Raw genomic sequence first — 16,781 nt, 5'->3', positions numbered from 1 at the left:
AAACACAGTAAATAGTTGATGCCCCAGCACAGATCCATGTAGGACACTACTGGTCACTTCCTTTCAATTCAGGTGCCAAGATTTATTCTGCCTACCTTCTACAGTCTGACCAATCTTCTGACCAGGTCAAAATTTTGTCTTCAATCCTATTCAGTTATAGCTAACATTCTTTCAAGTGAAACTCCATCAAATGGCTTTTGGAAGTCCATACAAACTACATCCATAGACAATCTGCTGTCTACTGCCTTAGTTAGTTCTTCAAAAAACACATTTAGATTCAGAAGATATGACCAACCTAATCTTTGTACATCCATTCTGGTTCTCTATAATCAGCTCAAATTTTCCTAAGTGCTTAGTCAGTCTGTCCTTAGATTTCAATAACTTCCCACAACAAATGCCAGACAAAGAGATCTGTAATTTCTTGGTTTCTCTCCCTTACCTGTCTTGAGTAATAGAGTTACAGCTGCAGTTTTACTATCTAAAGAGATAATTTGTGCATCAACAAACTTTGAAAGGATTATGATTAAAGCATCTCCAATATCCTCAGTTACCTCCTTAAAACACCCAGGTCCTTGAGATTTGCCAGTCTTTAACATCATTTTTTTTCTAATACTGTTTTCTTGCTTACACACGTTAGTATGTCCCTGCCCTTGATTCACTATTGGTTTCCTTGGAATGTCAGGGGTATTATCTATTCCTCTACAGTGAAAACTGGCACAGAGTAATTATTCAATGAGTCCGCCATTTTTTCATTTTTAATTGCAATGTTATCCATATTTGTTTTGAAATATTATCCTTAACTACCCTTTCTCTTCTAATATAATTGTAAAAATGTTTTGCGTTAATCTTGATACCCTTCACAAGATTTTTTGTATGTACTTTTTTTTGCAGCTTTTACTAGCTTCCTTGTTTTCTTTTGCTGTTTTTTATCTTTCCTCCAGTCCCCTAGGTTTACATAATTGTTGCCACTTTATGCTTTTTTCTTTGGTTTCATGCTATCTCTCAGCTCTTTTGTTGACCAGGTGGTTTTTATTCGGTAAGTAGAGCTTATACCCTAAGCAATACGCACTAATCCTATTTAAGTTAAATTCTTTTTTAAACACTGTTCACGGTCCATCTGTAGTTTTATTTAATTACATTTTTGACCAGTTTGCTGTCATCAGGCTGTGTCTGATCCTGTAAAAATTAACCTTTTCAAAATCTAGAACATTAGTAACTGTTACGTCTCCTTTTTAAATCTAATGTTAAATGTGATAACATTATTTTAGATTATTAACTAGGCATGGTTGATTGCTCACTACTAAATCTAGTCTGATCAGCCTTTTGTTGGTTCTAGAACATATTACTCCAGAAAACTATTTTGCATGAATTCAAGAAATCCAGTACTTTTTTGACTTGAACTACACTGCTTTTTCCAATCTGTAGAAAAATTAATGTCTCCCATTAAAGAAAATTTGCTTTTGCTTCAAGCATCTCTAATCTCTGAATTATGGATGTTGTAGCATTGTGGCTATAAAACTGGACTAGTAATCCAGAGGCCTGGGTTAAGCTTCTAGATATATAAGCCTGGATTTTCACTGAGTTGGGCTAGCTCAGAAGCCCTTAATAATGGCAATTTCAGGATTCCTACCTCTATTCCTGTTTCCAGTCATTTTTGCTGCTGTGGATTAAGGGGGCGGGCAGCTCACTCACCCGTATGCAGCACCCCTGCTTTTGCCAGTTCCATTGAGAGGGTGGGCAGTCCAACATCACCCCCCGCCCCCCCCCCCCCACCTCCACCATTACCACAATTTATGTTGGGTCAGGCCACTGCCATAACTAAGTCTGGTTCATGGCATCTCAGAAAAGTGGTTAACTGGGGTGGGGGTTGGTGGTGGTGTCAGGGGAGCATGAGTCCCAACTTGGGAATAAAAAAAGTCACCTGCTCCTCGAATTCTTTCATTTTCAAGCGTTTGAATACAAAAAAACCTGTTCTTTCAGTTTCAATCGTTAGGTGATGTATTATCCATTAGATATGTTTTTACTGCAATAATTGTTCATAGGGGTCTGTCCTGCAAAGATAAGTTGACTATTACATCATCAGCATTGTATATGTGTTGAGATGCATTAGAAGACTTTTCCCATTAGGAAAAGTGCTATTATGCATTCAAAATAAATTACTGCTTGGGAACTCTACTGTCATGATTTGAAATGTGTTAAATATCCACAGCCCTTTAAATTTGAAAACAAAACTGGTTTGCAGTTTTCCCTTAGAAAACAAACAGACACCTGCTCCTGGAGTGCATCGATTGACAGGCCATCTGGTGTATCTTAGAAAAACCTTAGCCATCTGTTTTTGCAGGTTCAATAGGCTTCATTGTTTGCATTTGTAATGGTTTGTTTTGATAGCTGGGGCCATTGTGCATGCCTGCCTGAGTTTCAAAAGCTACATAACCGCTTCACTCAGCAGCAGGCTGTGTAGACAGTTTGACTGACAGTTTTAAGAGGTTATTAGAGTCATTTATGAACTCAAAATGAGGCTTTTTGACACATTGAGCCAATGCTAGTTCCCTGGAAAGCAATCCAGTCAGTCCCACTCCCCCACTTGATCCCCAATGCCTTACAAGTTAATTTCATCGAGTGACCATCCAATTTCCTTTAGAAGGCATTAATTGTTTCTGCTTCCATCAAGCAGAGTTCCTTCCTTACCTGGCTGTCCCCCAAGATTATTGCTGTAGTGTTCAATCAGAATTGTCTTTTTAAAGACTACACTCTAATTTTCATGCTCTCCTGTGGCTTACATCTGTTTTACATAGGATTTAGGCCAATCAATAATTGAATAAATATGCAAATGAGATGGCCTGGAATGCCTCAAGTCAATATGTCTCCTGACCACCAGTGGGTGAAAACCATAAAAAGCGCTTTGTTGACTATAAGGTGCAATGAAAAACACTACATAAATGCAAGCCAAGTATACAAGTAAATTAGAAATAAGAGCAGGAGTAGACCATATGACCCATTGAGCCTGCTCCTCCATTCAATGCAATCATGGCAGGTCTTGGGCTTCAACTCCACTTTCTCACCCACTCCCCATTTCCCTTGACGAGTTTCACATTTTTCAAAATATATTCTGCTTTTCTATTCCTATGACTGAAGTGAATAACTTCACACTTCCCCACGCCTGTCATTTTGTTGTCCACTAACTTAACCTGTCTATATGTTTTTGTAGCTTCTCATGTGTCCTTCTCACAGCTTATATTTCCATCTAGCTTTGTATCATCAGCAAACTTTCCATGACTTCATCTAACTCATTAATATGAATTGTAAATAGCTGAGGCCCTAGTACTGATCCTTGCGGCACTCCACTAGTCAACTTGAAAATGCCCCATTTATTCCTACTCTTTGCTCCCTGTCCATTAACCAATCCTCTATCCATGCTAATATACTACCACCAACTCCATGAGTCCTTATCTTGCCTATTAACCTTTTGTGTAGCATCTTATCGAATGCTTTTTGGAAATCCAAGTATATAACATCAACTGGTTCTCCTTTATCTACCCTACTAGCTACAACCTCAAAAAACTCTAATAAGTTTGCCAAATAGGAGTTCTTTTTCATAAAACCATGTTCACTTGTTCTAATCATACTTTAATTTTCTAAGTGCATTGTTAAGACTTTCTTAATAATAGATTCCAATGTGATTTCTTGTGTTATGATCCCTGTAGAGTCTGATAAGTTTTAGAAAGATATTCGAATTTCAAGTGACTGACTGGAAGGATCACATGACAGTATTTCAAGTTAAAATTTTACTGCAACAAACAAACTGCAAGCAACATTGACTAAACATTATTTCAGTAGGCAATTTATACTTTACCCGACAGAACAGTTTCCCCAATTAACTTTTAAATTGACCAAAAATCTCCCTCCATGGTTATACTTTCCTTGTCCCTTAAAGTAGACAGGTTACTCAGGAATCAGTCCAAAGCTATACTCCACTCCCACTAGCTTACTTCTTTTTCCCTTTCTGAGCCAGGTAACTTCTAATCCCTGAAATGACTTTCACAGTGAGGGTTATCCTGGATAGTCCTCCCTCTAACCAAAGCTAGGTGAATCCTCCAGCCTCATTTGAATATTCACAAACTTCAGGTATCTTCAATCAGAGCTCGAGTTCCCACCATCATTCTGCATGGTGAACAATAAAGGTTGGCTTCTCCTATCTTTCTGCTCATTCTCTCTCTCAGATCATTGCAAACTGGCTGTCTCTGTGAGGTTAAGGGGGTATCTTAGGGAAATCTGCAGCCCAACCCTACAATGGTTGCCTAGCGACTACTCCTTCCTAAAGCCAATCACCATGGCAACATGCATCATATGGGCCTTGTATCCTGGTAGAAATCCTTTAGATGACAATTTAATTCTACCTTGAAATTAAATAGACAGTTTAGCATATATAACATAAGAGGAAATACCAAAAAATAGTGAAAGGGTGGTGTAAGGAGGAGAAGGGCTGATTTGGGGTTTACATATGGAGTTCGGGGCATGGCTGAAATATTAAATAAATACTTTGCATCTGTATTTACCAAGGAAGAAAATTCTACCCAGGCCATGGTGAAAGAGAAGAAAATTCAGTCACTAGAAGGGTTTAAAATTGATAAGGAAGAGATATAGCGTAGGTTGTCCATACCTAAAGTTGACAAGGCACCAGGACCAGATGAGATGCATTCAAGGATACTGAGGGAAGCGAGAGCAGAAATTGCAATGGCACTCTTCAGTCTTTCTTAGACTCAGGGGTGGTGCCAGAGGACTGGAAATTGCAAACATTACACCCTTGTTCAAAAAAGGTGGTAAGGATAAGTCTAGCAAGGACAGGCCAGTCAGTTTAACTTCAGTGGTGGGAAACCTCTAGAAACTATAATTTGGGGCAGAATTAAGGCACATGGACAAATTTAGGTTAATTAAGGACAGCCAGCATGGATTTCTTAAGGGAAAATCATGTTTTATTAACTTGCTGGAGTTTTTCCAAAGAGGTAACAGAGAGGGTTGATGAGGGCAATGCTGTTGTTGTGCTATACATAGATTTCCAAAAGGCATTTGATACAGTGCCACACAACAGACTAGTGAGAAAAGTTATAGCTCATGGAATAAAAGGGACGGTAGCAACATGGATACAAAATTGGCTCAGTGACAGGAAACAGAGAGTATTGGATAGCTGATGTTTTTCAGGCTGGAGGAAGGTTTGTAGTGGAGTTCCCCAGGGGTTGCTATTGGGACCCTTGCTCTTCCTGATATATAGTAATGAGCTAGACCTTGGTGTACAGAGAACAAATTCAAAATTTGTGGATGATATGAAACTTGGAATGATTGTAAACTGTGAGGAGGAGAGTGCTGAACTTCAAAAGGACATCGACATGCTGGGCAGATAGGTCGCAGATCAAGTTCAATGCGGAGAAATGTGAGGTGATACTTTTTTATAAGAAGAACATGGACAGTATAAAGTAAAGGGTACAACTCTAAAGGGTGTGCAGGATCAGAGGGATCTGAGTGTCTATATACATAAAACATTAAAGGTGGCAGGACAGGTTGGGAGCAGTTAATAAAGCATCCAGTTTCCAGGTCTTTATTGAAAGGGACAGAGAGTATAAGAGCAAGGTAGTTATGTTGAGCCTTATAACACTAGTTAGACTCAGCTGGAGTACTGCATCAGTTCTGGGTGTCACATTTTAGGAAGGATGTGAAAACATTGTAGAAAGTGCAGAAGAGGTTTATGAGAATTATTCCAGGGATGAGAAACTTCAGTTATGAAAATAGATTGGAGAAGTTGGGACTCTCTTCCTTGGATATAAGGAGGCTGAGGAGAGATTTGATAGGGGTATTCAAAATTGTGAGATGCTTGGGCAGTGTGGATAGGGAGAAACTGTTCCCATTGGCAGAAGGATTGAGAACCAACGAGTACAGATTTAAGGTAATTGGTAAAAGAAGCAAAAGCAATATGAGGCAAAGCTTTTTCATACAGCGAGTGGTTAGGTTCTGGAATGAACTGCCTGTGAATGTAGTGAAGGCAGGTTCAATTGAGCCATTCAACAGGGAATTAGATGATTATTTGAAAAGAAATAAAGTGCAGGGTTTCAGGAGAGGGCAGAATGGCACTAGATGAAATACTCAAGGGAGCTGGTGCAGACATGATGGGATGAATGGCCTCCTTCTGCACTGTAAGAATTCTGTGTAGAACTGTTTATAAAACACCTTCTTGAGAGGGACTTGGAAACCATCAGTCAACCCACGGTCAACACAGATGCTCTTGCTTATACTACAGGTGTGAACATCTTGCACTTTCTCAGCAAGACCCTTGACTTAGGCCCCTCTTCTCCCCATAGCAATCAAGCTACCCCAACCGTCCAGTTCTGAAGAAGTCACATTGGCTTCGAAAAGTTAATTCTGTTTCTCTCTCCACAGATGTGGCCATACTGCTCAGTTTTTCCAGCACTTTATTTTTATTTCAGATTTCCAGCATCTGCAGTATTTTGCTTTTATGCTTGTTTTTTATACTTGAGCTTTGACTGGTGTCAACAGATTATTGAACTGTGGGAAGCATTACAGCACATCCTAATTCTGTCTTCACACAATGTTCACATAAACACTATTCCAGCTAGGACCTCTGGACAGTAATCAGGAGACAGGACTGGCTGATTTTTCTCTTCTTACCTGGTGGCAATAAAGCCCTTTAAACATGGCCGAGATTGGTTAACTCAGCACAGGTCAGGGTCAAATATGGAACTTTCCTGTGTTACAGGAAGTTTATAATTATTTTTAGTGTTTTATTACTTCTAATGCACTCTCAAAGTTTTTCCCAGCAAGATAGGGTGCCAGAAATCTGTCCAGCAGTACATACATTTCATTAGGTGTGGCAGGATGTTGGTGTTTGCCACATATTTCATATGCTGTACAGTACTAAATGTCAACTGTTTTGCTATGCAATTCATCTGCCAAGGCAGGGGGAGATGTTGGGGAAAATGTGCCTCCTAGCAGATGGTTCATGCAACTTGAGCTTGTCCATTTAATCTTTCAGACACAGGGGCTGGGATTTTGTCAATAGTGTGTCATTCCTGACTTAGTAACTGGAACTGAGTGCCACTTCTGCTTTCTCTCTTTTTGCCTTTTCCCATGAGTATAATTAAAATTCGAAGTGCCAGAGGCATGCATGCAAAACACAAGCAATTGAGCATCAGTGGAAACTTTTCATTGGTCAAACCTGCTGTCAGCTGACAATGCAACATCGATCAGCAACTTATTAAAGAGCCTTCTGGGAAGGTGTGCATCACTGTCAGGATGATCCGCTGCTTGAGAGTGCCATACTTTTTGGAGAGATAGACCAGCATTACAATTCAGCAATGCTTCCCTGCACGTTCTCCTCCAAATGGTCAGGGAAAAGTGGGAGGTGCTCTTTCCTGAAGATGGCATAAAAAGGCCTTCCCACCAGACCAAGGCGGACAGGATGGAGGTAATGAGCAACTGCGGGCCATCCACCAAACCTGGGTCCAATGCAGAAAATGGATCAATGACCTCCTCTGATCCACCAGGGTAAGTAGCAGTATCACATCTTCAACAAGAGCCTCTTGTATGGTCATCAATAATGTATATGTGCGAGTGGGCAGCTATGCCAGAAGAATGAATGCATGATCAGCTTTAATGCCACATAGCAATTGAGGCCAAAGCACAGCTGGCGGTCTTCCAGCAGCTCCCACTGCTGCTGGCGACCTCCAGGCCGGTCATTCTGGGTGGTGACTTCAACTGCATCATTGATGCGGCTGGTCAATCCTGCAGGGCTGACAGCAGATTGGACACTACGTCCAGATCCCTGATAGGAACAGTAAAGGATGCCAAGCTGCATGATTTCTTCAGCAACCCTGCAGACGGATCGCAGCGTAGATACAGGTGGTCGCGGCCAGACGGGTCCATCCGTTCCAGGATAGACTTCCTGTTTGTGTCCCGTGTGTTCATAGTCAGATCCATCGACGTCAAGCCGGTGTTCTTCACTGACCACTGCCTGCTGCTGGCTGATCGTCACTTACAGGAAGAACAGAGGATTGGCAGGGGGGTATGGAAGCTGAACATGCAACTGCTGACCCCAGAGAACATTGAGAAGCTCAAGAGGGATTACAAAGGTTGGAGAACCATGAAACTCCTCTTTGAATCCCTGACAGACTGGTGGGAAGTGATTAAGGAGAACATCAAGAGGTTTTTCATCCTCAAAGGCATCCAGAAAGCTAGAAAGGAACAGAGGGAAATGTCCCAACTCCAAAAAAACGTGCAGGACCTGCTCCGGCTGCAGTCAATGGGTGTCGATGTCAAGGAGGAACTCCAAGAGGTGAAGAGCCAGCAAGCCTCGCTCTTTGCCTTGGAGGCCTCCAAGCTCATCTTCTGGTCCAGAGTCTGCTCCGTGGAGCAGGATGAGATGTGCTCACGTTTCTTCTTGCAAAAGGTACACCGAGAGAGCTCTGTGATCAGCAGCCTGAAGGAAGAAGACGGCTCAGTAAAGTCATCAGAGTCTGACATTTTGAGGATCAGCAAATCCTTTTATGCTGGGTTGTATGACATGAAGCCCACAGGCAGTGCCGTCTCCCAATCCTGCCTATCCTCTATCACGGAGGTCTTAGACGACAGTACACAGGAGAATCTGGACAAACTGTTAACTCCTGATGAACTGACTAAGGCACTTGAGTCCTTCAAGAAAAGTAAGACTCCCAGAAGCGACGGCTTGCCGGCTGAGTTGTATTTGGCTCTGTGGGACTGGATCGGCCCAGACCTGCTTGAAGTGTACGAGAGTATGCTTCTGGCCGGCAGCATGTCAGAATCCATAAGGAAAGGCATCATCATCCTCATCTACAAGTACAAGGGTGAAAGGGAGGAAATTAGAAATTAGTGACCTATTTCATTGTTTAATGTGGACTATAAGATTCTGTCCAAAGTCATCGGCAATTGGGTCAAGTCCGCTCTGGAATTGGTGATTCACCCTGACCAGACCTGCGCTGTGCCCGGCAGGAAGATCTCTGACAGCCTTGTGCTACTCAGGGATATGATTGCCTATGTGCCAGACAGGGGTGTGGACATCTGCCTCATCAGCTTGGATCAGGAGAAGGCCTTTGACAGAATATCGCACACCTACATGGTGGATATGCTCTCTAAAATGGGGTTTGGGGAGGGAATTCGCAATTGCATCCAACTGCTCTACATTAACATCATGCTGAGTCCCTCAGGAAGGATTTGGGCATAAGAAGAGTGACGATCCCAGGCAGAGGAGGCATTCAGGTCAAAGCCTCCCTGTATATGGACGATGTCGCCTTCTTCTGCTCGGATCCGCTGTCGGTGTGCAGACTGATCCACATCTGTGACCAGTTCGAACTGGCCTCAGGATCTAAGGTAAATCGTGGGAAGAGCAAGGCCATGTTTCTTGGGAACTGGGCTGACTGATCCTTTGTCCCCTTCACCGTCAGGGCTGATGGCCTGAAAATGCTGGGGATATAGTTTGAAGGACTGGGGCATGCGTTAGAAACTGGAAGGAGTGAGTGTCTATGGTGGAAAGAAAACTGAGCATGTGGGAACGACGGTTAAGAAAATGGTCATCAGGTATGAGGCACTCTCACTGTTACTGTCTGGTATGGTCTGGTCCATTCCACACTCCTGCGCGATGGCGATCACCCGAGCCATCTTTCACTTTATCTGGAGGTCGAAAATGGATCCTGTCCGCAGGGACATGATTTACAAACCTCTAGATAAGGGGGAGAAAAACATGTGCACGACATTGCCCTCATCCTGATGACCACCTTTGTGTGCGGTTGCATCAAGCTGTGCATCGACCCTCAGTATGCAAACACCGAGTGTCACTACAAGCTGAGGTTCTACCTGTCCCCGGTGTTGCGAAGGATGGGTTTGGTCACGCTGCCGTGGAATGCTCTAAGTAGTTGGAACGTGTCGTACCACCTGTCCCTCATGGAAAAATTTATGCAGAGAAACACCTTTGACCACAAGTCCATCAGGCAGTGGTCGGCACATAACATCCTAGAGGCCCTGCGGGAAAAGGAGATGGTGGATCCTGTGAGATGGTTCCCTGATCAGACCATCAAAGTCATTTGGCAGAATGCCTCATCGCCAGAACTTTCCAACAAGCACCAAGATGTAGCTTGGCTGGTGGTGAGAAAGGCCCTCCCTGTCAGATCCTTCTTACACGCCAAGAGTCTTACCCCCCTCTGCACATTGCCCTCGAGGTGTCTGTGGTAGGGACAAGACTGTTGTTCCACATCCTTGTGGAATGTGCCTTTGCAAAGAGGATCTGGAGAGAGATGCAGTGATTTTTGTTGAGGTTCATCCCGAGCAGTGCTATGACACAAGACTCTGTGCTCTATGGGCTGCTCCCAGGGATACACACTGAGTCAAACATCAACTGCAGTTGGAGGATCATCAATTCGATGAAAGACGCTCTTTGGTCTGCCAGAAACTTGTTGGTCTTCCAGTGCAAAGAGTTGTCCCCAACCAAGTGTTGCAGACTGGCACATTCCAAGGTCCGGAATACGTGCTGAGGGACGCACTAAAGCTTGGGGTAGCCACCGCAAAGGCGCAATGGGGAAAGGTCACTGTCTAAGACCTTTCTGCCATAGTGCACCGAGGGGCTGGGAATTGTATAGGCCCCTTGGGCTGTATGACTCACAAAAATGAATACTAATTGTATTATAATTATATTGAACAAAATGATGTATGTTGATAACACCAATCCCACTGCATTGTCTGACTGTCTATAATGACCATATTGAAATGACTGTAATATTCATTGATTGTACTGAAGCACCTCGTGATCCATGTGTAAAAGTTGAATCTGATTGCATTTGTGTGATGGCCATTTAGAAATGTTTTGTAATGTTCTTCCAGATATTTTATGAATAAAGTATATTTTTCAAAAAAAAAATCTGGAAGTTTGCCTTTTGTGTGTGCTTGGATGCAGTGTGTGAATGACAGGCCCATACTTGTGACAGGGCTGCATGCAGACAAAGGGTTTAGGTGTTGCTTGATGTGTCACTAACACTGCACTTTGTCATGAAGGACAAGAATACCCACAATGCCTACAAGCGAAGACGCACAGGAGGAGTTCCTGACCTGAGGCTCCTCACAGCCATCGAGGAGGAGATGATGGAGATCGCTAGTGAGGAGGGAGCAAGTTTGGTGGCAGACGGTGAGGCTGGATTGATCAGGAGTAAGGAGGAAGAGGCAACCATCCTGCTAGTGGGATATGGGCACACAAGATGAATGCGATGAAATGCGAAGTGCTGAAACTGTGATGATTCTTATTGTGATTCTTTTTGCTTTCCACTACAGGTCATCACTCTCTAAGGATCAGGCCACAGCCAAGGGAGTAAGAAAACTCCACATCTGGGGATGAAGTAGCCAGCGTCCCAGACAATCATCTGCCTCAGTATCAACCTCCAGCAGCACAGTTACACCCACATAGTCCACAAAAGAGTTGCATGTAGATTCAGGCGCTCAATCTGGTGAGCACACCATAGACACGTCCCAGCAGCGCAGGGAGGACTGGGTACTCAGACGATCAGAGGACTGTTGGGGCTCAAGCCCCTGTTGAGCCCCAAACTGATGACAGGCCTCTGGTTGGGGCCACAAGATGCCTGCTGGACAAGGAGCAGAGGCTAGGGGAAAATCATGGCAGAGATGTCAGGGATAATGCGCAGCTTTGCACAGGGTATGGGAGAGTCCATGCATGGCATGAGTTTTGCCATGTCTCAGGCATTTGAGCACATGGCTTCATCCATGGAGAGGATGGTGACTGCCTTGAAGAGCCAGGTCGAGCATTCTATCCATATGCATCCTGACCTGCATTCCATTGCTCAAGCCATGGGCTCGGTGAAGCAGTGGCTAGGCGAGGGAGGGAGGAGATACCTGGACCTCTGCCCAGGAACCTTTTCCACTCAGGGGGACAGAGAGGTGCATTCACATACCCAGATAACGTGCCACCTGCCCAGAAGACTTCGTCTCAGGACAGCCACAGGGTTAGCAGTGTCTCCTAACCCATCCACCAGTCACCCCAACAACTACAGCCAGTGAGACAGAAGGGAACGCTTCTGCACCAGCACAGGAGACTCCTAGTAGGCTGGAGACCTCAAGGCCCCATGCCCTCAATGGATGTTCGCCATAATCATCCGAGACAGCAAGGCATGACAATGACCAGGTGACTTCTACCTTGGCTGGTGATGTCGGGGTTAGATGTAGTGATAGAAAGAAATGAAAGAACTATGAACGTTTAGGTGGCATTGTGAATTTACCATGGATAAAAACAAAAAAAACTGCGGATGCTGGAAATCCAAAACAAAAACAGAATTACCTGGAAAAACTCAGCAGGTCTGGCAGCATCGGCGGAGAAGAAAAGAGTCAACTCTTTTCTTCTCCGCCGATGCTGCCAGACCTGCTGAGTTTTTCCAGGTAATTCTGTTTTTGTTGTGAATTTACCATGTCTGTCTCACTTGTTAAAATACACACAATATAATTTGTTTTCTGTAATTGTTTGTAATTGAGGCTTTTTGGAGCCTGTCCCACGTTTCTCACAATGTGATGGCTAGAGAGGAAATAGAGACACAGATATGCACAAAGTGCAGTAGCAAGCGAGTAAAACGATGTTTTACCTGCCGGCCGCAATGGCGGCTTTTCATGCCGTATTGTCCCAAACCTGCCACGTTAATTATGCATTCCCAGGAAATACACCGTTTCCATTGTAGGTGGGCTCTCATTTGCCCACCACGCCATCACCTCACCGCTTCAGCACACCAGGCACCATATTTAAAGTCCAGCCATACACACCCCTCAGTGCTTCCAGCCCACGATTGCTGTAAAGAAGACATGGCCCTGAATGGCAAAAAGACTGCAGCTCCTAGGTTCAATGACGTGTCCCTCGTGCGAGCTTTGGGTGCAGTGAAGGCCTGCTGCGATGTCCTCTATCCCCACTCTGGCCCCAGGATAGGCGACATCACTACTAATCCGGCTTGGGAGGTAATGGCAGTGGTGGTCAGCGCCAACACCCTTCAACCAGTGGAGGAATGCCTGAAATCAAGGTCCTCATGGACGTTGCAAACAGAGCCATCCAGCTGGCTGGTGAGGATCTAGACTGTTTCTGTGCTGACAGTGAGGTCTTCAGTGCTCTACCAAGTGAGGATCTAGCAATGCAACATTCATCAGACAACCATGCTGTGAGTGATGTGTCCTGTTTCATAGGCCACTGCCATGTACTAATTATCTCCCTTTGCTTCCGCAGGCACATCTGGGAAACAGCTGGTTTCCACAACCCAAGGCCTCCAATCAAGCTCAAATGAAGCCTCTGAAGAGGAATCTGGAGGTACTCTCCCTGAAGTCCCATCACAGCGCTCACCCTTACCCTCCACCAGCGCAGAGACACACACCTTGGCTTTTCAGTAGCCTCAGGATCACAATCTGGTGAGCACGTCGCACTGTTTGATCCATAGCAGGCGGCGGCAGGAAATTCCTAGATCCCCGGCACTCGGAGGACTGCTGGGAGGCAGATATTTGCTGAGTCCAAGTCAGATGACCAGCCTCTGGACTTGGTCATAACACAGTTGCTGGAGCTGCAAAGGCAAGCTCAAGAACATTAAGAAAGGATGTCCACTGCACTCCTCAGATTGCAAGGCACAATGGAGGAGTCTGTCCGCCTTCAGTCTGAGGTGATAGTGCCAGCATGCCAACGCATTGAGGTCAACACTGGTAATGATGGCAATTGCCATGGAGACCTTGGTCCAGGACATCACTCCAGCACTGCTGCACGGGCTCAACACCATAGTTGGCCTCCAACAGTGTATACAAAAGAGAGGTGCAGGTCAGCTCAATTCCACTCTAGCTACCCCTTCTACCCACGGGCCCTTGGGCACCCATAGGGAGGAGGATCAGTAGGTGTACCCTTCGGGACCATCCACCCAGGTGACTCTGGGAGTGTTCTGCCAATCTGGCTCCCCTCTTCCTATGATCTCAGCATCTCCAGGTCCACAGGCCAAGGAGGGTGTCACTGCCACACAGCAGGACTCAGAAATCAGATGTGACTCACCAGTTCCCTAGACAAGAGCAGCCTTTGGCTACACTGGTTCTTGGTCATCTGCAGGAATGAAAGGCAGTGTCTATAGCCCCTGGGTCTAGCTAGGCACTGATCAGCGGCAGCTCGCTGTGGCTCTTCAATGGTGTGTGTGGGAGCCCCAGCCGCCTTTCTTCCAGAGGGTGTTGCTCCTACCTCTGCATAGCCAGGTGCCTCAGTCGCTCTGTTCTCCGTCATCTCCGCTCTCTGTATGCCATGAGGCATACAGCTAGGTCATCAGGCTCCATGATCCTGATGTACTCCTCCTGTAGGATGAAAGACAGATGTGTGGGTTAGCATGTACTAAGAACCTGTCTTGGTTAAAAGTCCCCTTAATGCATCCTAGAGAGTGCTGGCCACCACTTAAATGGCCAGAGTTTAGTGCTCTGCATGGCCGCCCAAAACCCCACCAACTTCTGCCCCACTCCATCTGACTGATAGGCGGCAGCTTTGCCCTTTAGACTGCATGCTGTGCTCTCAGCTCAGGTGCAGGCATTCTCCTAAGCCGCACTGCAAGGCTGTGCTATTAGCTTGAATCATGAGGGAGACTGGTCCAAATCGGGATGATGATATTCCAAGGGGCTATGAGCACCTTCACCAGTGACTGCTCCTCTACCAACGTGTACAACATGCCCAGTCATCCAACTGTTCTGTAGTCCACTAAAATGCTCATTAGTTTGCAGTCTGTGCCAGAGGGGTGAAAGTCTCAGGAGCACTTGATGGCACTTTCATGTCTCTGTGTTGATTGAGTTGGCAGATAAGGTTGAGGCCCAACTCCAGTCATGTCAGTGTGGCTGTGCCTGAACTGTCTCAGCTGCAAAGGAATGGTCACTTTATAAAAGGTGTCCCTAATGTGTGGCTGCTTCCCTGCCCCCACCTTGCACGTGCTTATGTGCTGTCATCAACCGCAGGGCAGTCTATGCCTTTCCCCCAGTTGCCTCAACCACAGGGCAGCCCTTGCACCCCCAGCCCCCCGCAACATGCCTCAATCTTGAAGTCCAACAGGCGATCCGGGCGAGCGCTCTGCAACATCACTGTGTACTCAACTCCGAATTCCCCTTGAAGTGCACACCCTTTACATGCTGCTGTGAAACACATTGGGGTACAATCACGTCGATGGGGCAGACAATCCAGCTGGGGGTGGGTGGGTGGGGTGGTGGAGGTGGGGAGGATCCCAGTGGCTGGCCTTGTGCTGATATATTACAATGAGGTTCCCAGCGTCCAATGGTAGGAAATGCGGCCTGCCATTGGTAGGTGGAGCAGATGATTGCAAACCAGTTTCACGACATTGTGAAACTGATATTTGGCCTTCTTCCCATATTATCCACTCGACTCTGAACTTGCATGACGCCAGTGGGCACAGAAAATCCCGGCAACAGGCATTATTTCTGAATGAGATGTGTTGCATTTTCATGCATTCTTTACTGAAGCCCATTGAATTGATATTTCTGTGATGAAAATGCAGGCACAGCTGGTCTCCCTTCTATGCACTTTAGAGGATATTGGCCCACTTTACTGTCAGCAGCTATAATTGAGACAGGTGCAGTTGTATTCAAAGCACTTGAACGATGGAGCTGGATCAGAATAATTGGGCAAGGCAAGTTGTTACATGGATGTCCACAAACCCCTAAGATGTCCTTGGTACCAACACTCACTAGCGAGTTTATGAGAGACAAATCTCCGTTCTCCATTCTGTTCTAGGTGGTAGAGTACACAGGTTTATATTTAACTTGGCAAGGGAGAATGGCGAGTCCAGGTCTACACCCTAAGAAGGTGACAGAAGTCTGGCAATAGAGCAATGGTCTCACAGATGCGTTGTGTGAAACTTGTGCAGGTCAGCTTTTGCCTGGCATCCCTTGTACACCTTTCTATGGCCCTTGCATCAATGAAAGGACCTCACAGCACTGTGGGTGTACCTACACCATATGAACTGCAGCAGATCAAGAAGGCAGCTCACTACCACCTTCTCGAGGGCAATTAGGGATGGACAATAAATGCTGGCCTAGCCAGTAATGCCCACATCCCATGAATGAATTAAAAAAATTGTATTTATGGGCTTCTCCTCAAACTCTGGCAAATTCTTGTCATCTGAGGAGAGCTGATATTCCTCTCGCTCTTCCCCTTGCAACATCCACCAGTTTGTGCGTTGCAAATTAAGGCAGCACATTTTAAAAAGCTCAATGGTGTGCTCAATGATGGCTCTGGTGGAGGTATGAGCTTGATTATAGAGCAGTGCTACATTGCTCTAGGGATGCTTCACTGGCGTTACCAGCCATATACCCTTGCCGCCTTATCTCCATCTACCTAGGTAGGGGCTCAAAATCATCTGGGAGCGGGGACTTGTGCAAGATAAATGAGTCATGACAGCTCCCTGGGAAACGACCTCAGACCTACGCTACTTTTCTCCTGTGGTCTCACACCAGCTGTACATTCAAGGGTGAATCCCTGTACAATTTATAAATCCAGCTTGCTGTTCCCAGGGAGCTTCTATGGCCAGATGAGTGCAGTCGATGACACCTTGCACTCAAGGAAAGCCAATGTTGACACCAAACATGGCTGACCTATCTTCATGGGTGGTGAAGTGGATAAAATCATTGGCATAACTAAATAGAGCATAAGTCACTTCCTTTATGCACCTATGTGTGGCAGCCTGCAAGATGACACATATAATCAC

The sequence above is a fragment of the Carcharodon carcharias genome, chromosome 3 (genome assembly GCF_017639515.1).
Source record: "Carcharodon carcharias isolate sCarCar2 chromosome 3, sCarCar2.pri, whole genome shotgun sequence".
Lineage (NCBI taxonomy): Eukaryota > Metazoa > Chordata > Chondrichthyes > Lamniformes > Lamnidae > Carcharodon > Carcharodon carcharias.
This window is presented reverse-complemented; position numbering follows the sequence as displayed.